We start from the raw sequence: 14,448 nt of genomic DNA, 5'->3' as shown, positions 1-14,448 counted from the left end.
ATCTACTTTGAAGATGGTCCTCTGCTGGAGCAGAAGGCAGAGATGATGGTGGCTCTTCCCCCAGGCATGGAGACTCAACAGGCAAGCTGTGTCTTTGTTCTCATCCTGCATCAGTAACATTTTAGGAAAGCTTGTCTCTCTCCGTGCTACCCTACACAACCAGTATGACTGTGTGACCAGAGGTGGAATGAAGGGGAAGGATGTTTACCGCCATTATACCCACACTGAAGCAGCTAAGTGATAATGAGACACACACAAAAAAGGAAAATGAAGTTGGCTCTTTTCATTTTAAAAGGCTCATCCAGACATTTAGCATTCTGATGAAAAGCTTCTCCTGACATCTTTTTCTGAACAGGTATTAGGGCTTTCTTCTTCGCCAACAGAATTGGGATTTCAAAGTCCACAGGGTGGACACTGAGCTCCTCAGACGTTTATCTATTAGTTCTTCAGGAACCGCAGTCCAGCTAAGATCAACCCCACTGTTTCTTTCTCCATGAAAGCAAATGACGACCAAGATCTGTAGGCTGTATTGAAGGAGTATTCTGTGTTTTTTCTACACCGAAACCACAGAGTAAAGGTAAAGAGATTAGAGAGCATCTCAAATATATATTTCAAACTATGAAGAACATCTCACACAAACTCAGCCTTGCAGAAAATTCATTTTGACAGTGGTATCTATCTTTGGGTGGTTAAATTGTATAAAGGTTTTCTAGACATACTTAATATCATACCATCTTAGCTACGTCCAGTGTCTTGTCTGAAGATGTTACAGACTTGGAAATCGCTAATTAACACGTTCTCATCTTTTTCAAGTAACTCTTAACATTCTGGTTTTAAATTTATTTGAGTGGGAGGGAGAGTGATATTTTCCTGGTCTGTAGAAAGCTTAAACATCTGGTTTTGGAAAAGACTAATTCATTGGAAACCTCATGAGAGATGTGGTTCTTATATAACTTTTAGGATAAGAGATTTGGGAAATTTCATTAATACTTCTCAGCTTTCTTAACGTGATCTTAAAGGCAAAGTGGAAGATTAAGCAAACTGTCTTCATCTGGGATGTCCAGTAGAACTTTCTACAAAGGAGGCACATGCCCTGTTCTACACCATCCCCTATAGTAGCCACTAACCTAACTATTGAGGTAGCTTCTAAGGCCTTGAAATGTGGCTGGTGCAAAGAAGAACTTAGTTTTTAATTTCATTCCATTTCCTTCTAGTTAATCTACATTTAATTCACATGTGGCTAGTGGCTCCCGTATTAGACCATGCAAGTCTGTATATTTCAGGTCAAAAATGGTCTTAAAATCTGAATTCAGTTGGAGAGTATATTTATGTGGATTATTTTTATTTGAGTCAGCAATGTGTGGTCCACATAGAGACTAACATTTCCATTGATTCTTATGACTGACATTAAAGCAAAATCAAAGGAAATGTGGATACCCATGTTTACCCAAATATTACCAGTGCTGGCCTGGGCCTGGAATTAAGGCTACCATCTAGTCTTTTGGCTTCATTGCCAATTCTACACTGGCCTCTAAGAGTATAATGCTGTCTTTTCCCATCTATAAAATGGATGCACTCGGAATCTGTCACCGGGATATTCACAAAAGATGATTAAATGTATATCGGGCTTGTCAAAGAAAGGTGTGGGCTTTTCCTGTAGACCTTTTCACTGAAAATGACCTCAGCCACAGGGAATCCTCCAGAACAAGGTGGTTTCATTTTCCTCATTTGTAAAATGCTGGATGATGATCAATTGTTTTTAAGGTCATTTTCAGTTCTAATGCTGTGTCCTTCCACGAATATATGATTTTCTCTGACAGTAGATTCCATCCTTTTAACAGAGACTTGGCTTTCTGAATTCCAAGATCCCTTTAATTCATTGTAAGTAGATTTCTTCTTAAGTTTAAATGTGAGCAAAGTAACTTATTTAGCAAACGGGTAGGTAGAATGGTGACTTTGAACCCCAGTGTCCCTCCAGTGCGTGTTCCCTGGACTTCCATTGCTTTGTGTTATTCTCAGTCACCGGGACCCACGTGCTTGATCTGTCCAAGGCATGGAGCAATTTCTCTCCCTCCTTCATGACCCTGACCCATGGAAAATCGATCATATAACATGCTCTACCTGCTGTGGATTTGGAATGACCGTGAGGAATAAACACCTAGTTCTTCTCTGGGGAGATCTGACCTCCTTCCTAAGGCCTGATTTTTTTTTTTTTGGCTGTGTGGGCTCTCTCGTTGTGTCTGGCAGGCTTAGTTGCCTCGCAACTTGTGGGATCTTTAGTGCCCTGGACCAGGGACTGAACCCACACCTCCTGCATTGGAAAGAGAATTCTTAACCACTGGACTGCCAGGGAAGTCCCCCTAAGGCCTCTTCATGAGCAGAGCGTGGTAGCTTTTGCTTTGGAAGTCTTCAACTGGAATCACTGAGAAGGTTCATCCTGTGTCTACCCCTGAATCAGTGGCGTGCATTTCTGAGCTGAATTGTTTAAAATCAAGATGGACAGATGTTACAGAGAAAATAGAGCAGAGCTCCCTGCAGGCTAACTAACTACACGATGGTTTTAGGGGTGATGAACCACTGTGGTTCTGCTTCTTTCTTACACTTGCCCTGCAGAAAGGAGAAAGTACAAATCAACTCCAGGGCACCTGTGAGTGCCCAATTCAAGTCTTGGATCATCTCATGCTGATTATGTATAGAATCCATCAAGAGTCGGGTATTTCTATGGCTCATGCATTTCCAGAAAAATCTCTGCAGTTTGAAATCTTCCATCCTTGTTCTTTTCAGATTGCATCTGGAATAAAGTAAGGATGTGTGTGCAGAATATAATTCTGTGATGGTGATAGTTCAGTGACTCCTGGTACATCATGGCAAGCACTGAATTGTGGGTTTTCAGTGTTTGCTGTCAGCTTCTTGAGGGCAGACACCCCACCAGTTTGTCTTTGAGACCTCAGCTCCCTGCACATAGTTGTATATTTATTTATTTTTTTATAACTTTTTATTTTATATTGGAGTATAGCCAGTCAACAATGTAATGATAGTATCAGGTGGACAACAGAGAACTCAGTCATATGTATACGTGTATCCATTCTCACCCCAACTCCCCTCCCATCCAGGCTGCCACATAACATTGAGCAGAGTTCCTTATGCTGTACAGTAGGTCTTTGTTGGTTATCCATTTTAAATATGGTAGTGATATTTGTGTATTTATTGAGCACTTTCTGTATGCCAGGTCCTGGGATACAGTGGTTAGAAAAAAGACAGGCAAGGCAGTTTTGGTACAGAAATTGCAGTCAAGATGGGAAAAGAGATACTGAGTGTGTTGTTATAAGGGCAAAGAGTTCTGTGAAGAAGGAAGTAGAAGATGCTTCAGGAGAGTGTACTATGGGGACCTAACCAGTCTCAGAGGTCAAAGGTTTCCCCAAGGAAGTGACATTTAGGCTGAACCCTGAAAGATAAGCACAAGTAGGCATGAAGGAGAACAGGCCTTCAAGAAGTGTTCACGGAATGAATGAATGAAATACTGCCTTCCTACCGCTCTGCTACATTTAGTGCCTCTAGGCACTGTCTGTGGGTCTGTAAGCCATTTTCTTCAGTAAAGGCAAGTAAGTGAATAAAGAATATCCCAAGAGGACAATGACTTTAAAGGTTTCAAAGACATGATCAGAGTAGTAGTTGACTGAGCACATAAGAGTTCCTTTGTATTGGTTTATAGACTTTTTTTAAAAAGTGTATTTAAGTGGAGGATTGATATGTTTTGAATATGCAGTGCATCCAGAAATGTCAAGGGCAGGAAGATTCTCTAAGGCTTCTTTCCATCTTTGATGATTTCCACAGCATATGGATTGGACTTGTTCTCAGCCTGGCAGACCTCCTCACTGGCAGAGTAAGGCTGCTCTTGGGCACACAGGGCTCTGGAAGTCATGCTCACTGGCTTCAGTGTGAGCTGCCCTCAGCCCTTCAGCAGGTCCTGGACCTCCTCATGCTTTGGTTTCCTCAACTTCAGAGCAAAGAGATTCTGCCAATGATAATTTTACCTCGAAGTGATGTTGTAATAAAAATGGCCGTAAGTGCATTTTGTAAGATCAAAAACAAAAAGAAGAAAATAAAAACCCCTGCTGAAGACGCATGCTTTCTATATCGAGTGTTTGCTAGAATTTCAGAGAAAGCCATCTGGTCTAAAACTTTACAGAGGTTAAGACTGGGATTGGCTTTTAAGGTCTTTTCTGGAGTGGCTGTGTCCTCTACCTATTTATTTACTTTAAAACAACTTTCCAGGAGCTTTCAGTAATGTCAGAAATGATGGTGGGGTCTTCCCTGGTGGTCCAGTGGCCAAGACTCAGCACTCCCAGTGCAGGGGACCCAGGTTCGATCCCTGGTCAGGGAACTAGATCCTGCATTCGCAACTGAGAGTTCGCATGCTGCAACTAAAAAAAGATGATGATGACAATAATAATAATAATATTAATTGAGTAGTTACAGATGAGCCAGGCACTGTCCTGAGCCCTTCAATGCACGTTGGCACTTCATTTCTAGCACAGCCCATGGGTTACATCTGTCATTAGACTTTACCTGAGAGGAACCAAGTGCAGAAAACCCAAGTTTCTTGTCAAAGTGCATGCAACTCATAGGGTCTGTCTGATTTCAGAGACTTTACTCCCTACATATGTGAAATATTTTGAACTTTTCAGAATAAGGGCTCAGGGTTGCTAAGTGACTAAACATATACAATTAATTATTTCTGCCCCAGAATACAAGAGTGTTAACATTAGCAGTTGATTTTTGCAATTCCTTTGGCCTCTGGCGTTCCCACACGCCTCCACCCCTCTTCCTAACTATTGGAGCAGACTTCCGAGGTGATAGTGGTTCAGTTCCAGGCACTGCAGTAAAGCCAGCATCAGCGTAAAGCACGTCACAAGATTTTTCAATTTTTCTTAGGAAAAGTTGCGTTTATACTTTAGTCTATTAAGCGTGCAACTGTATTGCGTCTGAAACCCTTCATTAAAAAACATTTTATTGCTAAAAAATGCTAACCAGGATCTGAGCCTTCAGCAAGTTGTAGAAGCAACATCAAAGATCACTGATCACAGATCCCAATGACAAATATGATAATGATGAAACAGTTTGAAATATTGTGAAAATTGCCACTGTGACACAGAGACACAAAACGCTATTGAAAAAATGGCACTAAGAGACGTGCTTGACATAGGGTGGCCACAAACCTTCAATGTGTCAAAAATGCGACATCTACGAAGCCCAATAAGCAAGGTACGCCTGTATGCTCTTCTGTTGTTTAAGGGGAAAAATAGTTTCCGAACTTGTTCAAGTACAAACGAACTGCCTGAAAACTAGCAAAAGCAGTACTGAAGAACAGACTGTATAAATAGAGAGCGGGGGATTCTAGTCTACATTTTGTTCCCACGATCTTAAACTGTTTCTGAGGGTCTTTTTATTACCTCCTCTATCCCCCACCCCATCCCGTTTCGTTGGATGCTACGGAGGAGAACGCATTTCTAACCTTCTTGAAATGGAAACAATAGGATTTGCCTGTGCTACTTTTATTTCCCCACTGGGGAATCTGAGCGATGACCTGATTGAATTCCGCCCATAAAGGTCAGGCTTTGAATTCGAGGCAGAGGAAAAAGCGAAGAAAACATTTTGCAATGATACCCCCTGGGTCCCAAGCATGGAAGGGCCTCTGCTCGGTGCACTGTGGTCTGCTGATAAGGATAACATGGATGACAAGCGGAACATTTCCAGGACAAAGGAAATTCCCTGCTTCATTGTTTAAAGGAAGCCCCGGTCCACTCGGGAGAGCCAGGTTTGGGGCATAGACACAGATTTCTCTGCCGCAGGGACAGAAGAGGCAGAGAAAAGCCAGGAGTGCGGTGGGAATGGGGAGCAGCCCAGCCCCTCGCGTGCCTGCTGCTCCCTAATTTCATCTGGGGAGCACCGGCGGGGTTGGAAGTCAAAAAGAGGTCATTGCAGTTTATGGCGTTCGTCTCAGCTCAGAGCCAGACTGTTAGTGATGGGGGCGCGCAGGCTGGGAGAGTTAAAAGCCCAAATCGTACAATGTGGCCCATTGAGGAATCACAGAAAAAAGCACTAGGAGATTTAGCGAAGCTGATCTGGTTTTGAGTTTAAATTCTGGACCTCCTTCTCTCCCCACCCCCTCCAAGCCAAAATGTCAGCGAAGGGCCTGGTTTCCCTTTATGGAGTGCAGAATAAACAGATCTACGGCGGCAGGAGAGGGGCCCAGTCCCCCAGCCCGTAATGCCAGAGCTGGGGGTGGGGGGCTGTGGGGGAAAGCAGTTATTCTTCTGTCTGGTTAGTATTTGGCATTGACTTTCATTTTCTCCAACCTCTGTTTTCTAGAAGCCTGCCTGTACGGGAAGTACAGGAATAAAGAGAAGCTGATCTGGGGTGGGGGTGGGGGTGGGGGTTCTTGCCAGACTTCAGAGGAGGTGGACTTTTGGTTTTCTGATTGTTTGGGGAGGCATTTGCAAAATGAAAACTGCTTTGGGGAATTGAACCCAGAGACGGAGCTTTTAGCCGTTGGCCCTGATGGAGGCCAGCGCTGGGCCTTCCCTCAGTCCCCTCCCAGCCCCGGGAGCGCGCCGAGCCCTGGGCATGGTGGGGTCAGCTGTGGTTAGCCTGGCCGCAGGACTCTGCATTCCTTTTGGGCTTTGCTTGGTTTGGGTGGGTGTGACCACGAGTTTACTCTGGAGAAAACTGAGACAAAGGTCTAAATTGGGCAGGATCTCGAATCTAATGACTTGTTTACAGATCCTGTACTTTTTCCAGGGCAGGGAGGAGGAGGGGGAGGAAAGGGCAAGCTGGCCACTGCGGGCACATTATTGTTTTTCAATCTAAGGAGGTGGGATCGTTTCAGAACCCAGCAGGGCATCTCCTGGCAGCCAGTGGGCAGAGCGGCACTCTGTGTAATTTTCCAAGGTGGGGAGGAAGCGGCGGCGGCCGTGGCCTCTGCCCACCAGCTTGGCTTCCGGGGCACAAACGCCCGCCCCTGCCACATGAAAGGCCCCGTGTCCTCCCGCTGCAGCTTACAGCAATGGGGCGGGGGGGCTTGCTCCAAGTGCACCCCAGCCAGGGTACCCAGTAAAGCATGTGCACCTGCAGGATGGCCAAGGAAACAGAGCAGGACCTGTGTCAGGATGAAGCGATGCCCAGAAGGCCGTCTCGAATGGAAGAGCCGTCTCATTTAAGGTTCTGCTCTAAGGTGGCATTTATTTAATGACTGTTAAGTGTAAGAAATTCCGCTGTCCTCCCCTGAAAATTGCACTGCAGATTTGAGGACTTGTGCTTCTAGATTCTGGCCGTTCTTCTGGAGCTCAGAGGGCCTGCTTCTAAGACATTTAGGCCCCCAGGGTTTACCCCCCAAAGGGCAGGTTTGGACCACAGGGCAGGCCGGAAGTGCCTGCGCCCACGTGTGCCCTGGCGCTTTATAGAAACGTCCCTATTGGGCCCACACCCACCCACGAGTCAGATGTTGTCTTTAGCTTTTATGAGGGGGAGACTGAGGCCCAGAGGTGTTCAGTGATTCACTCAAGGCCACACAGCGGCTACACTTCCTTTGCACAGTGTGCACAGATTCACAAGGCGAGGCAGGAACCCACGTGTGCCTGAGCTCCTCAGAGTGAAAAGAGGGTGAAGGAGGGGTCTGCAAGGTGCGGTCTGCCCTTCTCCTGGACTGTTTCAGTTGGGTGTGGCTGATTCAAAGCTGCCCTGCAAGAGAGCGTGCTCCAGTCTGTGAGTAGAGGAGCCAGACCACAGGGCGCTGCAGATTCTTGCTTTGCAGAAATCTTCCAGATGTTGATGTGGGGGCATCTAAGGTGGTGCTGGGATGGTGGGAGTGGGGTGTCCCTGGGACCCTCTAAATCCTCTGGCGGGGAAGCCTCATAGATACTGACTTGCCCAGGGAACTCAGGAATGGAAGGGGACTCCAATTAAAAATAGCATCAGCTGTAGTAACCACCCTTCTGTAAACACTGTAACAGCTAACGTTCACTTTATACCCAGTCACTTAGAAACTCTGTGATGCTGTGAACTCATCTGAATGCAGAGAGGTGGCCAGGGCAGCTAACACAGCTAGAAAGAGAGACAGCCAGAAGCCATCCACCGGATTCTAATCCCAGTTCCCACCATCAACTAAATGGGATACAGTAATGATTCTCCCCCCATCTTCTGAGGCTCCCCCAAAGCTGGCGACCCAGGCCCGCTGTTGGTCCGCTTCCTTCCCATCCTCTCCCAGCCCGGCCAGGGTCTGACCCATGGGGAGGCCAGGTCTGCGGGAAGGAGTAGGTGGCAAGATTCCTTTCCACTTGTTTCCTGCACCTGGAAACAAGCACAGAGGCCATTATTTGGATGACTTATTGTTTAGAGCTTTTGTTTATTTTGGTTTGGTTTTTAAGAAACCTTTACAGAAAGAATTGTGCAGATTTTTCAAATTTCAATTGTTGTCTGCTGCCCGGTCCAGCTGACCACCTCGCCACCGGCCGATTGCTGGATAAATCTTAGTTAGTGGCCACAGACTGTTATTTATCTGTACCCCCGTAGGTGGAGAGTCAGTGAAATGGGAGAAGCTGCAGAGCAGCTGAGGTTGGACTCAGTGGAAAATCCAGAAGTGCAGATGTGGATCCAAATTGGGCTGAAAAATCTCATGAGATCAGGCTTTCTTGGACTTCCTGCTTTTCGCCCAAGCAGTATGTTCAACATAAACGAACTTTCGGTATTTTGAAACTTCCGTTTCTGATCTCAGAACCTGGAAGTGAAGAGCTGTTGTGAACATTTCCACAAATTTTGTCATGGTTATTCTGGAGGCCAAGTCCAACCCGGTAATTATGGAGCTTTTGGGCTCACTAACACCACAAGAGCCTGCCAGGACTTCCATAGAGGAGGGGGAAGGGCCCTCTGCCGAAGGGTCCAGGTTGGGGAGATCGGTGTTCAAATTGTAGCCCTGCCACTTCCGGCCGTGACTTAACCTCTTGGATGCTTAGTTTCTTCATCAGTTGGATGAAGAAAATATACCATTTCATAATGTTGTGAGGACAGAATTCTCTGTGTGTGTGCGTGCTCTCAAACTCTCCCCTCTTTGCCCATGTACTTGTGTATGATGTGTGCATATATGTCTGTATGGTGCATACTTATCTCTGCACCCACACATACCAAATAGAGGTGTGTGTGCATGTATGTTTATGTATTATTAATGTTTACCTTGAATATGTTCCCCTGGGGATCTAGGGCAGCCAGTTTCTGACAGCAGCTGCATGTGGAAGTCAGTGAAATCTCCCTGATTCACTGTCCAGTGGCACCTCACACACAGGCACCGAGGGCTCTGCATGCAGAAAGGATGAGACTCTGTGAGGCTGGAGAAATCTCTGGTGGTGTAGAACAAGAAGCGAGACTTACCTTGCACTTTGGGAGCTGAGTTATGTTCATCACATCGTCTTTTGCTTCTAGAGTCTCTTGCTCTCCTGCAATAAGCTAGCAGGAATGCCAGGCTGGCGGGTGCAGTAGGAAAGCAAGGTGTGAGCAGAGCCCTGCCCAGGCATTGACTGGAAGGAGCAGAGGTGGGTGGGGGTGTGAAATGAGAGGAGAGACACAAAGAGGCAGGGACCAGAATGAAAGGTGCATTAACCCACCCTATGCTGCTAATCCATTCCCTGGGCAAGCCTACACTGCATAGACTGTGACTTCTTTGCTTCTCTATTTTTTGGCTTACATTTTTCTTTTACTCATTAAATCTATTGCTTATTTTTAAGTATTTTTTAATAGCAATTTCCAAAGTACTACATTATCTTCGCATAAAATTTAGAAAATATGGAAAAACCTGGGAAAATGCCAAAGCGCCTGCAGTATAGCAACCCAGAAAACAACCTATTAATATTCGGGTGTATTTCCTTCCAATCTTTTTAATGCAGATATATATACATCCACGTCTGGTTTTTGTATAACCAGAATCGTATTGTTTTGCAATCTCCTTTTATTCTCTTTGTATTTAATTATGGCTGTTTCCCTGTATCATCAGGCGTTGTGGTAGGTCACTGTGTCTTATGGACTGCCAGATAAACCCTCCATGAATGTTAAGTGCTGCGTTTTTGGACAGTATGTGTCATCTTGCTACTCTTCAACTTCTGAAGCTGGGGTGGTGTTTTATAACAGGGCTAGAAAAGTGTTAGTGGCTCAGTCATGTCCAACTCTTTGTGACCCTATGGACTGTACCTTGTCAGCCTCCTCTCTGTCCATGGGATTCTCCAGGCAAGAATATTGGAGTTGGTAACCATTTCCTCCTCCAGGGTATCTTCCTGACTCAGGGATCGAATCTAGGTCTCTGGCATTGCAGGCAGATTCTTTACCGTCTGAGCCACTAGGGAAGCCCAACAGGGCTAGAATTCTTTCTTTTCTATTTTAATAAAATATCCTTTATGGGCTTTAGAAATGATCTCACATGAAGTGCTGAAAAAGGGATGTTGAAGCAGCTACAGGATCCCCCTTCAGTCGGAAATCGGGAGGCACAGGGGCCTGGGTTCACCCCTTTGGGTCACCCAGAGGGAGGCGGGATTGAGGACTTGCAGGCCAGTCCAGGGCCCAGTCTGATGGCACCAGGACACCTACATCTCTGAGTCTGCTGCTACCACAAGGCTTCGTTTTTGCATAGGCTGTTTGACTTGCACAGACGTGGAAAGCAGCCACTAATAACAGAAGAGCTGCCTCTTCCGTCGTCAGGCCTGGCCGTGGCTGCTCAGCGACTTGGCGTCTGGGGCGGCGGCTGTCTGCCACACCTCTGCCCTCCCAGCAGCAGGGTCAGCCGGTCTGCTTGTCAGAAAGAGGCCAAGCCTCCCTGCCCACCCCGTGTGTGCTGGAGGTGGGGGAGGTAGACTTCTGAGGGCTCTTTGTCTGGTGAGGGAGCCAAACCTCTCTGCAGTGGGAGCCCCTCTGGCCAGCCCCTGCCTGTCGCCCTCCACCCAGCTGATGACCTTCTTCTCCTCCAGCCCCCATGAACCAGAGCTCACTTGGCCAGCCTTGAGAAGCTGGAACCTCCTGGTAGCTTCGAGAGAATCTGTCTTTCCCAACTGAGTGCTGGCAAGTCTGTGAGGGAGAATTTTCTGGGAGGACCAGCAGCTGTGCGTTTATCCCGGCATGATACCTTGCAGAGTTGAGTCAGCCAAACCCTTCATCAAAGCCTGAACTCACATGGTCTGCTTTGTCAACCATTCATTCATTCCATTAATAGGTATTTAGTGCCTCCTGTTGGAGGATTGGACTTCCCAGGTGGCGCTAGTGGTAAAGAACCTGCCTGCCAATGCAGGAGACATAAGGGACACAGGTTCCATCCCTGGGTCGGGAAGATTCCCTGGAGGAGGGCATGGCTGCCCACTCTAGTATTCTTGCCTGGAGAATCCCATGGACAGAAGAGCCTGGTGGGCTACAATCCACGGGGTCATAAAGAGTCGGACACAACTGAGGTGACTTAGCAGGCACGCAGCGCACTGCAGGGCGAATGATGGGATGGAGGATAAAACAGCTAACACCCCTGCTCTCATGGAAGACACAAAAAATATAAAGGGAAGTGACTAGAATCGAAGAGTCGATGGTGGGAGTCTCGGGGGAGATACCTCCCAAGTAAGACCCTTGATACTCCTGTCTTAAGTTTGACAGTGGAATCCTGCCCTTAGTCCAGCCCCAGCCTCTGCCGAGCACACAGCTCTTCCAGCCGCTGAGCTGTAGAGAGACCATTGCTTTGGGTAAGATCAGTTACGGGCAGGAAAGGAGCCTGGCTCGAGCACACAGCTCCACAGACCCTTGTGGTCAGAGAGTTCCTAAATGAACTCGAACTTTGGGGGCTGGGATCTGTTTACTCTTGGCACACTGGGATTTCCTGTTTCTAAGAAAATGGGCTTAGATGCTCAGCTGCATTAACCAAACAACATGTTGACGCAAATGAATCTGAAACTTGCCAGCTCCAGACTCTCTAGAAGGTCAGATTTGGGAATGAGGCGTTTGGGTGACTTTCCAAACCCTGAGTTCCAAATCAGATGACTCAGACTAGGTATTTATTGGGGGTGGGGGTGGGGGGTGGGGCTCCTTTCCAACCCTCCCAAACTGAACTCCTGCCAAGTGGCCTTCAGGTCGGAGACTCCCTGATCATCTTGGAGGGAGCAGGGGTGGGGGGACCTTTCCCCTGTCCACAGCTGGCGTTAGAAGCGGGTATCCCAAGTAGCTTAGCTGGGATGCTCTGAAAGATCCAGCCCCAGCATCCCATCTGCCTGAAATGATCACCATGAGCTGATTCCTTTGAGCCCTGGGAAGCTTGTGTCAAAATGCAACTTACTTATTGACATGACTGTCTGAGCCAACCTTAGCAAGGTCCTGTGAATATGGCAAATCTGGCAAGTTTTAACAGGGCATAAGGGAGGGCAGGACAGGAGATGACGTCGAGGATGCTTCTCAGAGAAGCCCAACCCAGAGAAGGGAGCGCAGGATGGGGATGTTCAGACACGGAGCATAAGAGTCTAGTGACACCAGTTTGGTTGAGTGTAGATTCCAGAAAGCCCCATGATCCACCTGGCTACAGGTGGCCCTCATTTGGGACATTCTATCTCTTCTCTGTGGCCCCTAGACTCCAGCACACCTTGCAGAGCTGTACCTGATGAAGCTTCTGGGAGAAGCGCTTTCTCTGCTGGGAAAGATTTCACAGTTTTATCAATATTTGAACCAAGGGACTAAGTAGTGTGGCTTTACATATGAAAGTCCAACTATGTGAGTTGTTGTTCCTTCTTCAGTCGCTAAGTCATGTCTGACTCTTTGTGACCCCATGGATGGCAGCGCTACAGGCTTCTCTGTCCCTCACCATCTCTCAAGAGTCTGCTCAAACTCATGTTCATTGAGTCAGTGATGCCATCCAACCATCTCATCCTCTGTCGCCCTCTTCTCCTCCTGCCCCCAATCTTTCCCAGCATCAGGATCTTTTCCAAAAGAAAAGAGTCGGCTCTTTGTAAAAGGTAGTCAGTTATTGAAGATTTATTCCATCACAGAACTTACAGTCATTGAGATATTGCTGGTTACTGCTTCCTGACCAGCGGCTAGTTGGACCAGGTAAAGTTCCCTTGGGAAAACCCATAGTCCAGGGAATGTGAATGTTAATGCACAAAGTCAATACAGGAGCATTATTTTGTATTTTGATCGTGTATTAGGTATTGTGAACCATGGTGGTGGAAGTCTCTGAAGAACCAGGATAAAAAAATATCTGCTGACAACTGCATACAAGTTCAAAGTAACAGTGGAACTATGAAAGGGAACAGAGGAACGAGTGGGGGATGAGACAGTGTATGTGGATAAGCCAAAAAGAAAACAGAAGAAAAGGAAAGTCCCTGTGGGTTCAAACTAGTGCAAGAGGGCTTCCTGGAGGAGGTGTGTTGTGATCCAGAAAGGTTCATCTTCATGACTGTCCACATCACTGGAAAATAAAAGGCCAGAATCAACATCTTTACAAGCGTTGGCGGCCTGTGAGCAGTGGTGAGTAGCAATGGCTGTGAGTGATTCTATGGAGCTTGTGCACAAGGGTAGAGATATTTCAGAGGTGGAAATAAAAGAATTGTGTTCCTGGTGCCATCTATGTGCTGAGCACCAGGAGCGGGCATGGTGGGGGAAAGAGAAGGAAGGAAGGAGAATGGGAACAGAAAGACTGCTGGAGATTTCCAAGGAAGGGGTGGACGGAGCCCATCCTTTCTTTCATTAGAGTCATCATCAGAGGCGTACTGAGCACCGTGCTGCATTGTGAATGCAGTGATGTATAAGGTGTGGTTCCTGTCTTTGATTAACAGTGTCCTGATGGACACGGGCAGACTCTGAAGGAAAGCAAGTGCTTTCTTTCACAATACTGTGTACTAAATGTCACAAGAGACCAACTGAAGAAACACCCAACTCTGCTGGAAATAGCTGGGAGAGCTGGGGAGGGCTTCGTGGAGGGCAGCTCATGATGGAGTTGGCTTTTTCAAGTGACTTCGGATTTACTTGGCAGGATATTCCAGGACACTGGTTCGATCCCTGGGTTGGGAAAACCCTGTGGAGAAAGAAATGGCAACCCGTTCTAGTATTCTTTCTGGGAAATCCCATGGAGAGACGAACCTGGCGGGCTACAGTCTATGGGGTCGCAAAGAGTTAGACATGACTGAGCACGCGCACACACACACACACACACACATTCCAGGATGAGGGAGCATGAAGGGGAGAAGGATGTCAGTAAGTGTGCCACATTTACAGGGCAACGGGCGGGGAAACTGGAAAGGAGCTTGGGCTTGACCCCCAAAGCTATCACTTTCATATCAGATTCTAGAGAATTTGAATTTTATGTCGTGGCCAACAAAAAAAATCAATACTTGTTTTTGTAAGGGAGTCGGATCAGCAATATTCATTCAATTCCATTAACTATGC

At 46.8% G+C, this 14,448-nt stretch overlaps 1 protein-coding gene across 6 annotated transcripts in view; it reads left to right on the top strand.

Moving 5' to 3' along the window:
- Nucleotides 1-14,448, top strand: part of FLI1 (Fli-1 proto-oncogene, ETS transcription factor) — a 132,831-nt gene that overhangs the window by 20,075 nt on the left and 98,308 nt on the right. Inside the window, exon 1 of one of the 6 annotated variants that reach the window (XM_086383674.1) lies at nt 13,209-13,530. The exons of the other annotated variants lie outside the window; for them this stretch is intronic. The gene's annotated coding sequence lies outside the window, so the exon portion shown is untranslated. Of the gene's footprint in view, nt 1-13,208; nt 13,531-14,448 lie in introns of those variants that run through there. 6 annotated transcript variants of the gene reach the window in all.

Source organism: Bos grunniens, chromosome 29 (genome assembly GCF_055505025.1).
Source record: "Bos grunniens cultivar Pamir isolate PY7600 chromosome 29, Bosgru_T2T1.0, whole genome shotgun sequence".
In the NCBI taxonomy this organism is placed as follows: domain Eukaryota; kingdom Metazoa; phylum Chordata; class Mammalia; order Artiodactyla; family Bovidae; genus Bos; species Bos grunniens.
Note: the sequence above shows the minus strand (reverse complement) of the source record. Positions and strands in the feature narration are given on the sequence as shown.